Source organism: Sprattus sprattus (assembly GCF_963457725.1).
Source record: "Sprattus sprattus genome assembly, chromosome: 20".
NCBI lineage: Eukaryota > Metazoa > Chordata > Actinopteri > Clupeiformes > Clupeidae > Sprattus > Sprattus sprattus.
The window spans coordinates 1,901,314-1,918,992 of record NC_137918.1 but is presented as its reverse complement, the minus strand read 5'-3'; the positions used below and the strand labels follow the sequence as shown (position 1 = coordinate 1,918,992).

Below are 17,679 nucleotides of genomic sequence, written 5' to 3'. Positions count from 1 at the left end.
AATTTAATCTATCAATCAATCAAGTGTAGTAGACCTATAGGTTAAGGCACCTTTAATAATAACCCATAGTCTATCAATGAAGGGGTTGATCAAGCTGAACATCTCCTTGACATGTCAGAGCATAATTAGCCTATGGCTACACCTTTATGAGTGCTCCACAAGAAAGAGCTGACAGATAGGCTAACGTTTTTGATATCCAATTCAGATGAGATATTGTTAAAGACAGCTCAAAGGTCAGAGGGCAGGTGCGTGAGCAGCATGTGGGGCCTATCTGCATGCATATGCCAGTTCCTTGTTAAATAAAACTTTGAGATAATTTTATCAATTCACAAGCTGTTTATGATGCATATCATCAGACTGCCCACATTTCACCATAGAAAATAATGCTCTCAACTACAACAGGCAACTCATTACTCCAAACTAAAGTACACCGACTCATTTTCCAAGGAAGCCAGCACCGTGAAGACTATGGCATTCATTTTACTCCTCTCTCTGGGTCTCGTATGTGCTTCAGGTAAAAAAAACAACATCTGCACTTCTCATTACTTTGCACATTTCAGCATTTGTACATGAGGACTTATCATTGTAATAGACTATACAAAAGTATAGTATGATAATATAACACTGATAATATAGTAGTTTTTCATCTCTACCACTGTTTGTAATATAATATATTGCCTAGGCTACATATAAATTCCAACCACAGAATAGGGAAATTCTATGATTAATACTGTGAATACTGACTCATTCTAGTGACGTGTATTTTAACTGTGGTTATAATTCCAGAGCTCATTATCCCTTCAGAGAACAGGACTGATGATTCTCCCCATGTTCAGGGTAAAAAAAAATCTTTATTTTTCTCTGCTTCCTTACACTGTTGTCAGTCAGATCCTTGATTTCTCATGTGAGTCGTGTATAATATCTATGAGTAGTTGCACAAATTCCAGTTTGGGCTGTAGGTTAAAAACAAAGCCCCAGCATCAGGTTGCCGATGGTAGCCTATGTCATATGTAATTTTTTCTGTTTGTCACAGAAAGATTAAAAATACAAGCTAGCCATTTCAGCTTTTCGAATGTTTTAACCCTAGTTTACTCACGGACTCCCAAATGCCCTGAGGGTTGGCAACAATTCGGTGAACGCTGCTTCAGGTTTATCGACACTGCAAGGACATGGGCAGAGGCAGAGGTTGGTTCACAATAAACAAACTGTTTGTCAAATGCATGCAACGGTTTCATTTGTGAACAAATACAAAAAATAAGTGAGCAAATATGTTCTTATTTCCCTTTCTTCTATTATTTTTATTTATTTCCCCAGCGCTTTTGTTTACTGCAGGGAAGTAATCTGGCGTCTGTCCACAGTTTTTCAGAATATTATTTTATCGAAGGACTAATAGTGACAATCACTAATGGTACGCCGTTGACTTGAATTGGTGGTTCAGAGGCCGAGCAGGTCAGGCTAATTATTTATGGAGGACTGAAAGTGCCAAATTTCAATAAATAAATACATCTTCAATAATTATTTAAATGTGTCATTAATTAATTAAAATTGGAATTAGATACATAAATGTTGTATTAAATGTGTCATTAATTTATTTAATACAATTAATTTTATGTTAAAAAAACGTATTTAATTATTTCACTATTTAATTAATTATGTCATGGTCCTGTGTTGCAGCAGAGATGGGCAGTATTTCAATTACTTGTATTTGAAATACTAGTTAATTTACTTTTGAGTATTTTGTAATTTGTATTTGATAGGGCCGATAAAAAATCAAATGTAATTTGTAACAAAATACTTTAGAGTGGAGTAATTTTGTATTTAAAATACTCAAAATACTTTCTCCAGTGTTTAGGCAGAAGGAGATTTTCTCTGATTTTGTCTGATTCTACCACTAGACCATCTGATCTGCCTCTGAATGTCATTGTCGAATCAGGCATCAGACAATTTGCCAAAAGTGGTGCTTCTTATGGCCCGCCCCTTTCTGGGGCGAAAAGGAAATCACCCCAGCAGCCGGTTGCACCAGTCGAACGTAAGGTGGATCGTAAGTTAGGGCGTAAAGTTCTCCTTAACCCTATGTTCGACGTAGCTAGTTTCAAACTAAAGGTGTTCTAAATTTGGGTTGCACCACCGTAACTTAAGTCTTAACTTAACTAGTAGTTCGTAAAGTGTACCAGTGTCGCATTTAATGACGTTAAGACAATTTCAAGCCAATCATTATTACAGAAAACAATGTAAACAGGAAGTACCGGCGAGTTTCTTTACACATGTCATGTGTTGAGTTAAGACGCGTTTAGCACCCGAAATGAGAGGGCAAAACAGTTCAACCGTCATTTATTCTCTAAATTGACATGACTGCCTGGCCACCCTAGGGCGGTATATGCGTGAGGTTAAGCTATTTGATGGCGGATTTTTATAATAAATTGCAGCTTATTGCTGCTTTGTATGTATTCGTTGTGTGTCATGAGTTTTTGAACTGCTGCTCTTAACCTATCAATGTGGTGTTAGTATGACTTATAGCCTATACTGTAAGAACTCTCAGCTTAGTAGAATTTAGGGGGATACATATATTTTTAATTGCAGCCTTCAGCTGAAATAGGTGGTAGCGAGGTACTCCCGCGTAGCTACTGCCCCAGCTGGTACAGCCACATTATGCAGTGGTATGTCTTGGTCCCCATCGAGGTCCTGCAGTCCATCCTCCAGGGGCACCTTCCACTCCATTGCCATGTTGTGGAGAACAACGCAGGCACCTGCCACAACAGCTGCCCTGTCTGGCTCCATATTGATGCCTGTTAGTAATTGAATTCATTACTTATTGTTCAGTGTTTACTGTTTTTTAGCCCTACACACAGGTGGACTTGCCATACAAACTGAAGAGTAGGCTAAGTAACTCCTTACATGTAGGCTACATAGATACATATTGTTTTAGTCACCTCTGTGCAAACAGGCCCACCGCTTCTTTAGTACTCCTATGCAGCGCTCAACCACATTTCTCGTCCGAATGTGCGCAACATTGTAGCGCTCCTGACAGCAATTCACCGGTGACGAATAGGGTATCATCAACCAATCTCTAAGGGGGTACCCAGAGTCACCGAGGAGCCTCCCAGGTTGTCTCCCTGCCTCAAAGTCCTCCCCGAACTGAGAGTGGCGAAGTATATAGCTATCATGTTTCGATCCCGGCCATTTAATTACGCAGTTGGTGATTTTCAGATCGGCGTCACAGACGATCTGAGCGTTAATTGAATGGTATCCTTTTCTATTTACATAATCTGGTTCGTGGATCGTTGGGGTCTTGATACGGATGTGCGTCCCGTCCACACAGCCTGTCACATTAGGGAAACCTGCGATCTGAAAAAACTGCTGGCGAACATGGTTCAGCTCGGCAGGCTGTGCAGGGAAGCGAACGTATGTATCTAAATGCCTGCACAGGGACACTGCTACAGATCGGACCACTCTACAGACGGTAGACTTGTGGACATGGACTGAGTCACCAACCAGGTTCTGAAAAGAACCAGTGGCAAAATATCTCAGAGCCAAACACACTTGCATCTGTGGACTTAGAGCCCAATTTCGGTTTGTGTTGTGTCGCAGGTCGTTGGCAAGAAGATTGGTTATTCTTACCAATTCGGCTCGGCGAAACCGAAATCGTGTATATAAATCAACATCGTCGTACTCGTTAAATGGATCTACACGGTCACGGACAATCCGTTCGCGACGCAACCCGCGTTGAAACTCCTCTTCCCATTGCTCGAAACGAATAGCCATCTTTTGTTTTGATTTTTTAACGTATTTAGCGGTCTTTAATACAGACTCTTAATCGCATGACATGGAACTTACACCAACTAGTTGGGAGGTGTAAAATCTAAGTTAGGACTTAGCGTTACGTTGGAACTATCTGCTTGGTGCAACTGCCATTTTTTTAGTAGAGTGTAAAGTCGAACGAAGGGGCAATCTACGTCCATCGTAGCCTAAGTTAGAACTTACGTTCGACTGGTGCAACCGGCTGCAGATCTCTCCCATTGTCTCTCATGTTAAATCCATTTTTTTCACAAAACAGGGCTCAGGTCGAAAACTTAGATAGCTGTCTTGATATTTGTCAATTTATCTTCATTAGTACACCGACTAAAAGGAGGTTCTTTCAAAAAGCGAATCGAGTTGTTGCACTGAACGTTAGCCATCTTGACAGAATGTGACTTGATCAAAGCCGTATGATGTCCTTATAGGCCTACGCAATTACGTATGGCGAAAGCATGGTGGGGATAGCCCTCCCGGAAGCCATAGAGATTGCAATGAGAGCCCTGTTTTGTGAAAACATGAAAGTCACACAGCTGCTGCCTGCAAAAATATATATATCTATACAAAATCAATCAAGTTTTTGTCTTTTAATAGCTTTGCTTAGTTACACTGACATTCTGTGACAGTAAAAAAGGAAGAACAGTGTTCACCAGAGCTTTGTGTACATTATATAGCCCCGTAGCCAGGGCCCATTAGGCATATTTATGTAAATCTAAATAGTCTGAATAGCCAAGTCACATTGCCAAAAATTCTGATGTAGGCCTATACCTATATAAAGCGAAAAAATTACACTGGCAGGTGTAATAGGCGGAATATGTGTGCGGGGGCAGGGGCGTGGTGGCGGCGGTTACAAACATGAAAAAAAGGATTCAAATGTTTGGGAACCACTGCCTTACAACACTGACAAGGGCCCGTCATAATATCCTGCACCTGGGCCCGTGATAAACGTTACGCCACTGAATAGCCCAAACCTGAATGTTCTGCTATACCAAATTGAGAGAAAACTGAACATTCATAAAAAGTATTTCCTGTATTTTTAAAATACAAAATACATGTATTGTATTTTGTTACATTTTCTGGCAACAGTATTTTGTATTTTATTTTGATACATTTATTTAAAGGGTATTTTGTATTTTGTATCGAAATACATTTTTGATGTATTTTTGCCCATCTCTGTGTTGCAGCGCATCAATAATTTATTTTATCTGTCAAACTCACCCATCAAAGTCAGTGGGCGGATTCCTAATACCTGATTGGTTACCCTGCACATCAAGTCAAGGCTTATCGATTCCAGAAATTTGGATTGACGCAGGCCTCATTCCTAAACACTGGGTGTCAAACAAAACTGTTTCTTCTTAGACGCTAAAAATCCAGAGCGTGCGAAATTTCGATTTCTACTGCAAGTTCAACATCAACTTAACACGTACGACCTCCTTTAAAGGTAAGTGCTATCTTCTGCTATTTTATATTTTGCAGTTAACTTAGAACTGTTGTTACATAGGCAAAGTGTAGGGGCTAGCCTACTGTTATTAGCGACGGTTGCGCCTAAAACGTAATGCCATTTGCTACGGTTGATTGACGGGGACGGGAATGTATTTGTTTTCTCCTCTTTTACCCGGACGCATTTAGGTCACGAAAAGAGGACATGTCCGGGTAAAAGAGGACGTCTGCCTTAGTGCCTTGTCTTGTGTTGCAGTTGCTTGATGTTTGTCTGTTAGGAATGTTGTTGACTTGCTAGTTTGTCATAAACAGCCGCTAGCAAGTAGCCGCTAGCAAGACATCCATGTTATTGCCAGAGGCTGACAGAGTACACGGATTCCTTACTTGAGTAAAAGTACAGATACCCCTTGCTAAATTTTACTCAAGTACAAGTGAAAGTACTAAAGTCAGATGTCTACTTAAGTAAAAGTACTAAAGTACTTGTTTTTAAAAGTACTTGAGTATCAAGAGTACATTTTCTAAATATTGTATTTCTACTGCCACAGTGCTTACAGCACATTTAGCCTATGTATAAAAATGTCCTACATGGAGTTATGAAAATGTTCTATGTTAATACCTTGGAGAATGTAAAAGGTATTGAAAGTAAAATCAAGTCATTTTCATCTTTTTACCATGTTGCTTTATTTAAAATCTCACTTGCCTACAAGTCAATAGCACAATGGCAACGCTCTGACAAACCTCTGCTAGTTTTAATGGATTTTTTTTTTTTTTTTACTTATTGTTTATTGATCCAAGACAGTCATCACAAGACAATCAAAAGAGAAGAGTTACTGTAACATTAACATCCATTTCATACACCGCAAATGGAAAACTCCTCATAAAATATATCCTAACATATAACACAAAAGAAAAACACATATGACACAAAAGAAAAAGAAAGACAAAACATTTGTTTCTTTAAAATAAATACAAATTCAGTGGGAAAACAAGAGGGGGGGGGGGGGGGGGCACTTGCTCTCTCTCAAAACATTATGAACATGGCAGGGCTCCATCTCTTCAAAAATGTATCTCTCTGGAGTCTCAAGTTAAATGTTATTTCCTCCATTCTATAGAGTTGCCATACACGCTTTATCCAAGACTGACATGTTGGGACGGTAGGCTTCAGCCAATTGACAGTGATTTCTTTAGTTGCTGCTGCCAGGAGGATTTGCAAAAGGTAGATAATGTCTCTGCGTTCAAAACCCTCAGGGATAACTCCCAGTAAAGCAGTTAGTGGATCCTGTGGTATACGTACTTTAAAAATATCATACAGAGCTAAGTAGATATCATCCCAATATTTCTTCAGTTTCTTACAGGACAAGAAGGTGTGTATGACATTTGAGTCTGTTTCCCCACAATTCCTCCAACAGCCACTGGTGGCTGATGTTCCACTTCTCCCTGTTATGTGTGGTGTCCTAAAGAATCTAACTACCATTTTCCATTTAAATTCTCTCCAACTGATGGAGGAAGAAACCCTATGCGCCTCAGAACAAATTTCCTCCCATGTTTCTTGTGAGGTATCCTGTTGAAGCTCACTTTCCCATTTCGTTTTGATATATTAGTGTGTTATGTGCGTCCATAGTAATCAGATTATTGTAAAGACAAGAAATTGTTTTTTCACACAAAATACCGCGTTGTACTCTAATAAAATACTGTTCTATTGCAGATGGTGATCTAATTTTATTAATTTCCCCATGCTGAACAAAGAAATGCCTAATTTGGAGAAATCTGAAAAAATCAGTATTTGGAAGTCCAAATTCTTCTTTAATCTGGGTGAATGACTTAATGTTATTTGATTGGACTAGCTGGTGAGTATAAATAAGACCATATCTAGCCCAGTTTTTAAAGCCAGCATCTAGATACAGTGGTGTAAAATTGGGAATGGATTTGATTGTAGTTAGGGTTGATAAGGGGTTAGGTAGTTTGTGCTTTTTCTGTATTTCTTTCCAAATATTAGCTGTACTTTTTGTCCATATGCTTGCCTCACATGATTTCAGAGATATGTTTGAGAATGGTAACTGTTCAAGATTATGTTCACATTGTGTTTTTTCTATATCTAACCATCTAGTTGAGGTATCCTTAGTGATCCAGGCAACCATAGGCTTAAGTTGTGAAGCCCAGAAGTATAGTTTGAGGTTAGGCAAAGCAAGCCCACCATCAGATTTAGGGAGCTGTAGAGTTTTGAGTCGTATTCTGGGCCTCCTACCTTGCCAAATAAACCGGGATATCAAGCGATCCAGCATACAGAATATTTCTTTTGGTATGGGAACAGGGAGCATCTGAAATGGGTACAGTAGTCTAGGAAGAACATTCATACGGATAGATTCTATTCGACCTAACAGGGACAAGGGAAGGGATGACCAGCGGGCCAGATCCTGTGTGATTTTATTAATTAATTTGTCATAATTTGCACTAAACAATTTATCCAACACTGGTGTTATAAAAATACCAAGGTATTTAATGCCCTCCGACGGCCAGCGAAATTCACTGTGATCTTTTGTTTGTTTTGAAATAAGACTGTTAATATCCAGTGCCTCTGTTTTATAAATATTTATTTTATAGCCTGAGTAGTGCCCAAATTGTTTTACACTTGTTTTTAACACTGGTATGGAACCTGATGGATTTGACAAGTACAAGAGTACATCATCTGCATACAATGAAATTTTGTGTTCATTTTCTCCTATTGTCACTCCAGCTATGTTCAAATTATCTCTGATCATTTGGGCGAGGGGCTCAATGCAAATGGAAAAAAGCGCTGGTGATAAGGGGCAGCCCTGGCGCGTACCCCTTTCAAGATTAAAAGGTGCAGATAAGTGACCGTTGACTCTTATTGCAGCCCTGGGCTCTGAGTATAGAATACGGATCCATGAAATGAAATTATCACCCAGTCCAAATCGTGCCAAGGCTTGGAATAAATATTTCCATGACACACGGTCAAAAGCTTTTTCAGCGTCTAATGACAGCAGCATAGCTTCTGAGCCCTGGGAGGCTGCATAGCTCATGACATTCAGAAGTCTGCGGATGTTGTTACCTGAATATCGGCCTGGGATGAACCCTGTTTGGTCTGGATGTATTATGTCGGGGAGATATTTATTTAATCTGCGAGAGAGAATAGATGTGAGTATACGTAAATCTCCATTAAGGAGGGAGATGGGCCTATATCCACCACAGTCAGTTGGGTCTCTGCCCTCTTTGGGTATTACAACGATAGTAGCGTCTCTCCATGATGGGGCAAGCTTCCTTGTTTCTAGCATACAGTTATAAGCTTGTAATAGTAGAGGGGATAATACATCACTAAATGTTTTATAAATTAATATAGCCATCTGGTCCTGGGCTGGAATTATTTTTAAGGTTTGAAATTACTTCCTGAAGTTCAGTGGGTGCTATAGGCAGATCCAAATGTCCTTTTGCATCATCAGATAGTTGTTTTAAATTGATTTGGTCTAAAGATTTTTTTATCTCATCGTCACATGTGGACACCCCCACGTTGGTGTAAAGCGTCTTATAAAAATCTGCAAAGGCTTTTGAAATTTTTTCTGGATCTGTCACAAATTTTCTTGGATCATCAGTTTTAACTTTCATGACCACTCGAGAGGACTGCTGTTTCCTTAGCTGAAATGCAACTAACCGGCTCGCCCTCACTCCGTGTTCATAATATTTTTGGCTGGTATATCGCAAACATCCCTCTGCTTTTTCTGAAAGTAAGGTGTCTAGTGTCCTACGCTTATTTATCAGGGAACTCAGTGTGTCTTGACAGTGTGTAATTTTGTGTTGTTGTTCAAGAGCCTTTATTTTGATTTCGAGCTCTTTACGTTCAGCTTCTTTTTCCTTCCTTTTAGCACTAGAAAAAGCTATAATACGGCCCCTCAAGTAAACCTTAGCACAGTCCCAGAGTATTAATGGTGATGTTTCTGGATTGGTGTTGAATTCCAGATAGTAATTTAGTTCCGTTCTTACAAACTGAACAAAAGTGGGGTCATTGAGGAGAGATGTATTCAGCCTCCAGCTTTTAAAGGATTTTTTTTGGCCTAAATCCCATTCAACCAACACCGGGGAGTGGTCTGAGAGGGTGATTGGAAGTATTTTACAATAATCTAATCTAATATCCTGTGTGTTACTTCTCTCTGTGTAAACAAGAGGTCAATCCGTGAATATGATGAGTGCCTATTGGAGTAAAATGTATAATCCTGTGTGTTTGGGTATTTGTATCGCCAAATATCAACTAATCCCATTTCTTGACAGTTATGGTTTAATGCTCTGCTCATTTTGACACCTGATGCAGATTTAGGTGTTGGGGCTTTATCTTTCAGCTGCGACATTACACAGTTCATGTCACCCCCCGCAATGAGAACCCCAGTACATCTGTCTAAGATAGAGCTAAACACTTTTCTGATAAAAAGTGGGTCATCATCATTGGGAGCATACAGCCGCGGAAAAAATTAAGAGACCACTTCAAAATTATCAGTTTCTCTGGTTTTACTATTTATTGGTATGTGTTAAAGTAAAATGTACATTTTCGTTTTATTCTATAACCTACTGGCAACATTCCTACCAAATTTCAAATAAAAATATTGTCATTTAGATAATTTATTTGCAGAAAAATGACAATTGGTCAAAATAGCAAAAAAGATGCAGTGTCTTCAGATCTCGAATAATGCAAAGAAAACAAGCTCATATTCATTTTTAAACTACACAATACTAATGCTTTAACTTAGGAAGAGTTCAGAAATCAATATTTGGTGGAATAACCTTGATTTAAAATCACAACTTTCATGTGTCTTGGCATGCTCTCCACCAGTCTTTCACATTGCCGTTGGGTGACTTTATGCTACTCCTGGCGCAAGAATTCAAGCAGCTCGGCTTCTTTTCATGGCTTGTGACCATCCATCTTCCTCTTGATCACATTTCAGAGTTTTTTTTATGGGATTCAGGTCTCGAAATTGGGCTGGCCATGACAGGGTCCTGATCTGGTGATACTCCATCCACACCTTTACTGGCCTGGCTGTGTGGCATGGAGCATTGCCCTGCTGGAAAAAACACTTCTCAGAGTTGGGGAACATTGTCAGAGCAAAAGGAAGCAAGTTTTTCTTCCGGGACAACGTTGTACTTTGCCTTGCTGAGGCTTGTAAAAGACCATAAGGATTGAACCAAAGCGGACTGGAGGGTCTCCTAGTTCGTCTTCTCTGATGAGTCCAATTTTCAGCTTTGCCCAACACATGGTCGTCTGATGGTTAGACGGAGACCTGGAGAGGCCTACAAGCCACAGAGTCTTGCACCTACTGTGAAATTGGACTCATCAGAGAAGACGAACTAGGAGACCCTCCAGTCGGCTTTGGTTCAATCCTTATGGTCTTTTACAAACCTCAGCCAGGCAAAGTACAACGTTGTCCAGGAAGAAAAACTTGCTTCCTTTTGCTCTGACAATGTTCCCCAACTCTGAGAAGTGTTTTTTTCCAAATAGCCCCTTATTAGACTAAACTGTAGGGCTAGCTCTAGTTTTTCGCTCCGGTGAAACAAGTGAGCTGAAATGCCCTGCTTGCAACTAGCATAGCCTACAACTGAACTAATTAGGCTTTAACTTTTGTATGATAAAAAAGACGTTTCATACTCGATCTTAGACTAGAAAAGATACACTGTATGTTCTTTCTATTTGTCAGGGGCATGTCAAAACATGAAGCTGAAAGGACTTCAGTTGATTATATGTGTTACACGATTAGCTTGCCTCGGCTATTGTCAGGCAAAAGTTAGCCATCTGAATGGCTAGCTACAGGTGGCAAATTGGCGCGTGCATGTGGCTTCGACTACTCAAACGTAACCGAGAATGTAAAAAGCTGCATTATCGCATCAACAAATCATTTAGTGGACTTTTCTGTAGGTAGAATCTAGCTTAGAAATGTAAGGAAGTTGAATGTACGTACTTTGACATGCTTCCGCAAGTTGGAGGATGAATTTTTGTAGGCGGTGATGAAGTTCTCTTTTGGTAAACAGAGCAAACACTTGAAGCGAAAACTATCATTAACTTGTTCAGAAAATTTAAATAGGCTGGTGAGGTGGGGCCATGGGTTAACACGTTCCCGGGATGGACCTGTTGCGTCTTCTTCCATTGTTTCGTTTCGTCCATGGATTCGTCTCTCTTCTAATCTGACCATGGAGTTGACTTTGCGGAAAACTGAAGGTGATTGCTGATAGGCTGTGCCAATCTGTGGTGCCTGCACAATCATAGACATGTCTATGTGCACAATCCCATCACGTTTGAGAGTGAAACAACAAATTGATAGTTTTCAGCTGACGTCAGAATGACCAGCTGGCGGGCAAAAAAGACGTTCCACAGCCGTTTTACACGGGAGTTAATACATGGACCACCCACCTTTCAAGCTCTTATATCTTATCTAATATAAGTTAGTAAAATGCCAGACATGTGTTGCTCGGTTGGCTGTTTAAATCGGCGAGGAAACAAGCCCAGATTTAGTTTGTATCGCATTTAAAACCCGCTACCGCTCCTGCCAGATGATAACAATATTTTTTATTTCGCCATGGCCGCCAGCTGATTGTACGTAGACGCCTTCTGGGTCAACTTTTCTCGGACACACAGCAAAGTAGCCTTACTTTTGGAGCTGGAAATAAAAGCAGTCACCCTGTTCTGGTCGCCTAATTTATCAGAATAACAACCTAAAATGGGAATAGATCAAGTAATAAAGTCAAGAAACAAAGCATCAAAACGATTCAAAGTGGATTACCCAACTGCTGATCTACCTAAGTACCTAAGCAAGCAAGTAGGCTAGTAACTAGTAATAGACCTACTACAATGTCAGTAGAAAATATATGGGAAGATAATTTAAGTTCTCATTCGCCAGACAAGGTTTTCGTACTGGTTTAAACCAGGGAGTTGTGTCAAATAAAGAACGTCGTTGGGTAGGCTAACGGCTGCTAGCTTACAGCAGGTACCTCGCTAGCTGGTACCTCTATTAAATGGTAATCATCTTTACGCTGATTATGAAGGCCGCTTTTAGTTTTCACCTTCCAGACGATATCGTTGTGAACCCAACCACTTCTGAAAATTAAATAACTATCTGTGCTTTTGTAGGCTTTCAGTTTTTGAGATGTGTATGTGGATGGATTTCCTATTAGATAGATGTACAGTAAATATCTCCACACTGGAGCTCAGACAGGGACTTCCGGGACGTTAACGAAATAAAATGTAAGGACAGCTGCAGTAAATGTATGACAAGTTCGTAATTTGTTTTCCCTTCTGAATATTTCTGTCTGGCTATAGTGGTATAGTCTGTGGTTGATGGCAATCGTAGTTGAGTAGGCAGTAGCACTGCTCGAAGTTTTCCACTGTTTCTCGCTGTTCCTTTTGCCCGCTAGCTAACAATTGTAGTGACGTCACTGAAAACTATCAATTGAGGATTTTTTTTTTAATTTTGTTTTAGTAGAAGTAACGGGTACTCACGTTTATGAATACAAATGTAGCGGAGTAAAGAGTACAATATTTGCCCCTCAAATGTACTTGAGTAAAGTCATGAGTACTCCCCAAAAATGATACTCGAGTAAAGTACAGATCCCTCAAAATTGTACTTAAGTACTGTACTCAAGTAAATGTACTCTAAACTGTACATGGTTATTGCCATGTTGGCTAGGTTGCAAACAACTTCCCTAACACAGTCAAACATCACCAAGTTCATTGTCAACATTCAAATCGCTATACATGCTAAATAACCTACAATTTCACTTATGTGGGCCTATATGATCATGAGGTCAGAATGCACACAAAAGTGTACCAAATAATACACACTTGATGCAATAGGCTACATGCTGTTGGAGCCTGAGGGTGGATCTTGAGCTAATTCTTTTATTTTTAGTAAAGGAAAAATAATTATTCCATGAATTAAGACAAAACATGAATGTGAATGAATTTTACATCTGTCAAATTATGTAATTCATACTTATGGAAATAACTATGTAGTCATATAGTCAGATACGGACAATAGGTCTACATAGCCCTGTATAATCAATGCAATGATGTCACCATGTAGTTTTCAATAATATCTTGCTGTAGGCTAATACTGATTCGAATGCCATTTGTTAAGTGTTCAAAAAGCTGGGCAGGAACAAGCTGGTAAAAAAGGGAACCTTACAGATGTTTTTTTATTACTATCATAGATAAATATACCAGTAGCCTATCGTATCGTATTTGTGGTATTGTATTGTGGCATCGTATCGGATTTGGTGATATTTTGGCAGGTATAGTATCTAAGTCATAATTTTGGTATCGTGACAACCCTAGTGTCAACCATATACTTCATCAGTTTAGGTGACATTGTGTTTTTGGTATGGTGCAGATTGGCATTTTGTAAATGTCTGCTAAATTAATTAATGTGTGTTTCTTTTTTCCTTCAGGCTTACCTACAGAGAGGCAAAACTGGGAACCATAGCAACATCCATACATCCATCATCCAACGTCCATTTGTAGTTCCACGTTGGTGGGATGAACTGCCTATAGCACTACCAGAGCAGGGGTTCAGATGTCATGCCTTATTTGAAAAAAAGGATGTGCTGTAAGGCACTGCCGTTGTAACACAGCTCTGCACCATGAACTTCATGGCATCTCTTACTTTAATACATTTTACATAAGGAATAGAAAAAAAGTGCAGAAATGTAACTACTGTAAGTGCAAGTTAAGTAGTACACTAGTAAATGTGATCCATGGACCCACAACTGGCAAACTAAGCACCGGAGCAGCCAACACAAAGCAGATCAGGACATGCCATGCCCCCCACTTTACGCCGCTCTTCCCCCTCACTATGGCTCCCTTGAAGTATCCCTTAGAACAGGTAGCAATTGTTAACATATTTACTACACATTTGTTTACATATCCACTACAAACATGTTCCTACCTAAACTGACATGTTAAAGAAGGGATCCTTGGAACTTGGGTACTCTTTTTTTTTTTTTTGAGCTGGACAACTGGTCCGGAACTACCATGCTTAATGTTTCAGCCATAGTGAGGTTACGGCTGCGATATAAATGGTACACTGCTTTACGGTGTCCTCGACATCGCCCACACTGAGGAGTGTGAGTGGCAGAGACAAGGCTGCTGAGGTAAATGTCTCTGTGATCCTGATTTTCATTAGAATATTATGTCTGGTCCACTGTTTTAATATTGTCGTCTCCCAAAACTATGACACACCATGGATGCTCTACCTCCAAATTATGTTACTGATCTCACTTCTATTGAATACTAAGATATTAATTTATATTCATTGATGTTTGCATGCTCATTCATGAAGAATGACCTGTTGTATTTCATTTGATAGCTATATGAATGTTCAGAAAGGGTATGGGGTGGTAGTAGAGTAGTTCAGTAAGAAGATGACGGTAGTGCCAAGGATTATTGTTGTTTCACATATTGACTGACCTCAGCATACAGAGACCCTCCACCTGAAGACTGGCACCTATCTTCCTGCAATCACCCCAATGTCTTACATTGAAATAAAAGATAAAACAACCCTGTACACTGTCATTGTTCTGCAATGTTTCTATGTGTATTTGTTAAATGCAATTTCAGCCAAGTTGCATTGAAACCGAGGTGGTGACATACAGTACTGTGCAAAAGTTGTAGGCAGGTGTGAAAAAATGCGGCAAATCATAGACTGCCTGGAATTACATGATTAAACAGAAAGATTTGAGGAAGCCTGCATCGACAGAACATCTGTGGTTAGTTCTCCAAGATACTTGGGACAACCTGCCAGCGGAGTTCCTTTTAAAAAACTGCAAGTGTACCTAGAATAATGTATGCTGTTTTGAAGGCAAAGGGTGGTCACTCCAAATATTGATTTGATTTAGATGTATCTGTCCATTCACTGTATGCTAATTGATGGAAATGAACTGTTAACACTTCCATTTTGAAAGTATTCTTAGGTTACAGCATTTTTTTCCCACCTGCCTACAACTTTTGCACAGTAGCCTACTGTATAACAGAGACAGTTTAATTATCAAAGAAAATGTATTTGAATAAAATTATATTGGATAAAGTATTGAAAGCAAACGTGCTGTAATAATCAGAGGTAATAGTTGGCCAAGCGGTACATTCACTCACGTAAAAACACGTTATTAACATTTTCTTAATCTACCAACCGATGTATTTATCAAGTGAGTTATTAGCTACCGCTGTATTCAAAATCAGGTTTGCTTAAACTAGACTTAAGTCTTGTAGCTACAGTCGCTAAGTATCAGGTGTTCAGACTAAAGCAATGGATCAGACTAGATCAGCGTTAGCCCCGCCCACTGACTTTGATGGGTGAGTTTGACAGATCAAATAAATTATTGATGCGCTGCAACACAGGACCATGACATAATTAATTAAAAAGTGAAATAATTAAATACGTTTTTTTAACATAAAATGAATTGTATTAAATAAATTAATGACACATTTAACACAACATTTATGTATTTAATTCCAATTTTAATTAATTAATGACACATTTAAATAATTATTGATGATGTATTTATTTATTGAATTTTGGCACTTTCAGTCCTCCATAATTATTGTCCTCACTCAGTAATATTATCTTATTGGCTCTGCACACACTATTTACATCATTTGTCATACAGATGCCCTTCTAGACAAGGCTGGATTCACCAGCAGGTGGCGATAATGAGGAGGTCTGACCTCTGGTTTCTCTTCTTCTGTGCAGGAAGGAATCTGGTTTTGGAGTGATGGATCCCGATTTGGATCATTCCTCCACTGGAGCCTAGCCTGGCCATTACCAGCCTGTGACTCCATTTCATTCCGTCTTTCAGTCTGGGCCAACCCAATGCATTTTGGTTTCCGAGATGGGCGGGTGCTTATCTTGAGGTTTAAAATCATTGGAGTTCCCTTAACCAATCAGCAACGTTTAGTAAGCATTCGGTAGATTAAACTCTTACCAAAGCCAGTTGGGAGAAGAGCTACGACGTCCTTTCCAATCATAAAACTTACAAGAAAATACTCTTGTTCTCCTTTTAATTTTCTGATGTTCTCGAGAGTTGAGACAACTTTTCCGTGTCTTTTCCTCCAAGGCGAGTTTTGCGTCACAGCTCTGAACTGTTCGCTGATTGGTCCTACAAAATTTTGAGTCCTGGAGACGATTGTCAACGGGGTTAGGCCAGACTGAGTATGAGCTTGAAATCAATTCAGGCGGAAATACGTAGGCTGGTGTCACCAGGCTAACTGGAGCCCAGGCCAACCTTCAAATGGTGCTGATCGCTGTCTACAGATGAACTATGGAGGTGAATTACATTAAGTTAATTCGAGTTGCTCATATCAGCCAAATACTGTATTTCTGTGAAGTACTGCGTAAAAATTCACTTTGTGACGTAGTGTTCTGGTGTATTTTATGCCCTCTCTGAAGGAGGTCTGGGTTGGAACGATGTGCCCTGTTCACATGCATTACCATCCATCTGTGCAAGAAGAGTTATTTCAGTTTAATATTTTCACTGATTGACATGGCAGCTGTATATGTCTGTATATTCTGACATCTTTGAATTGTCATTTTCCTTATTTTAAATCAGAGATTTTATTTCTTTATCAGTATCCTTTGAGATTTTATTTCTTTATCAGTATCCTTTGATATTTAATGTTTTTGTTACAGTCTTTGATTGTTTTTCCATTGGACTTTATTTTATTTCCTTTGGTGACTTAATTTGTTGTACTTATGTTTATTTTCCTTCAAAGTCTGGTATTCTTTCTATTATAGTAATCTGCATAATTCCCCACGCAAAGCACCTTATGCATGTTAAAACTGTACTATGTAAATAAAATGATGAACATGTTTATCATTAATCATGTCTGGAAAGTTGCATTCTGTAGCTTGCAGTGATGTCAGGGCATTGAAAGAGTCTTAGAGGTGGGCTACTGCATGGCCATGTCTCAGGTGTCCTCCAGCTGAAGGTCATGAGACAGAAAACTGGCACAAACCTGAAATACCCTGAGGGCAGGTCCTTCAGTTATAGTGCAATATCCGCTTAGTTAAAACACAGACAAAGACACATTATAAAATGAAAAAGGCTTAAAAAGGAGAAAACAAGAAGAAACGCATCTTTATTACATAAACCGTTGGCAGACCTAAAACAATGTTCCTGTGCATCACTTGATACCCAGATCCAGTCGCCATGCCACTGCTGACCAAAGGCAGCTACAAGGAAGTCCTCCCGACAATTTATGTTGATAACATCAACTGACAAATATTAGCTTTGGATTACACATTATTTTACAACACAAATTTGACTTCATAGCACTGTGGAAAGCAGTTTCAGTGGACAGTAAAGTGAAATTGCACAAAATGAATTTCAAATTAAATTATTACTTAATCGAGTCTCCATCTAAGTTATTTGAATCAGAATGCTTCAGTGAGTTAAAACTGTGTC

General features: G+C 39.3%; 1 pseudogene across 1 annotated transcript; it reads left to right on the top strand.

Annotated features, from left to right (window-relative positions):
• The first annotated feature begins 383 nt into the window (after window positions 1-383).
• LOC308381191 (ladderlectin-like) lies at window positions 384-17,493 on the top strand (annotated as a pseudogene). The gene is made up of 6 exons: window positions 384-514; window positions 787-837; window positions 1,088-1,185; window positions 1,315-1,449; window positions 15,969-16,047; window positions 17,414-17,493. The product of its transcript is annotated as a ladderlectin-like (transcript).
• Window positions 17,494-17,679: the final 186 nt, after the last annotated feature.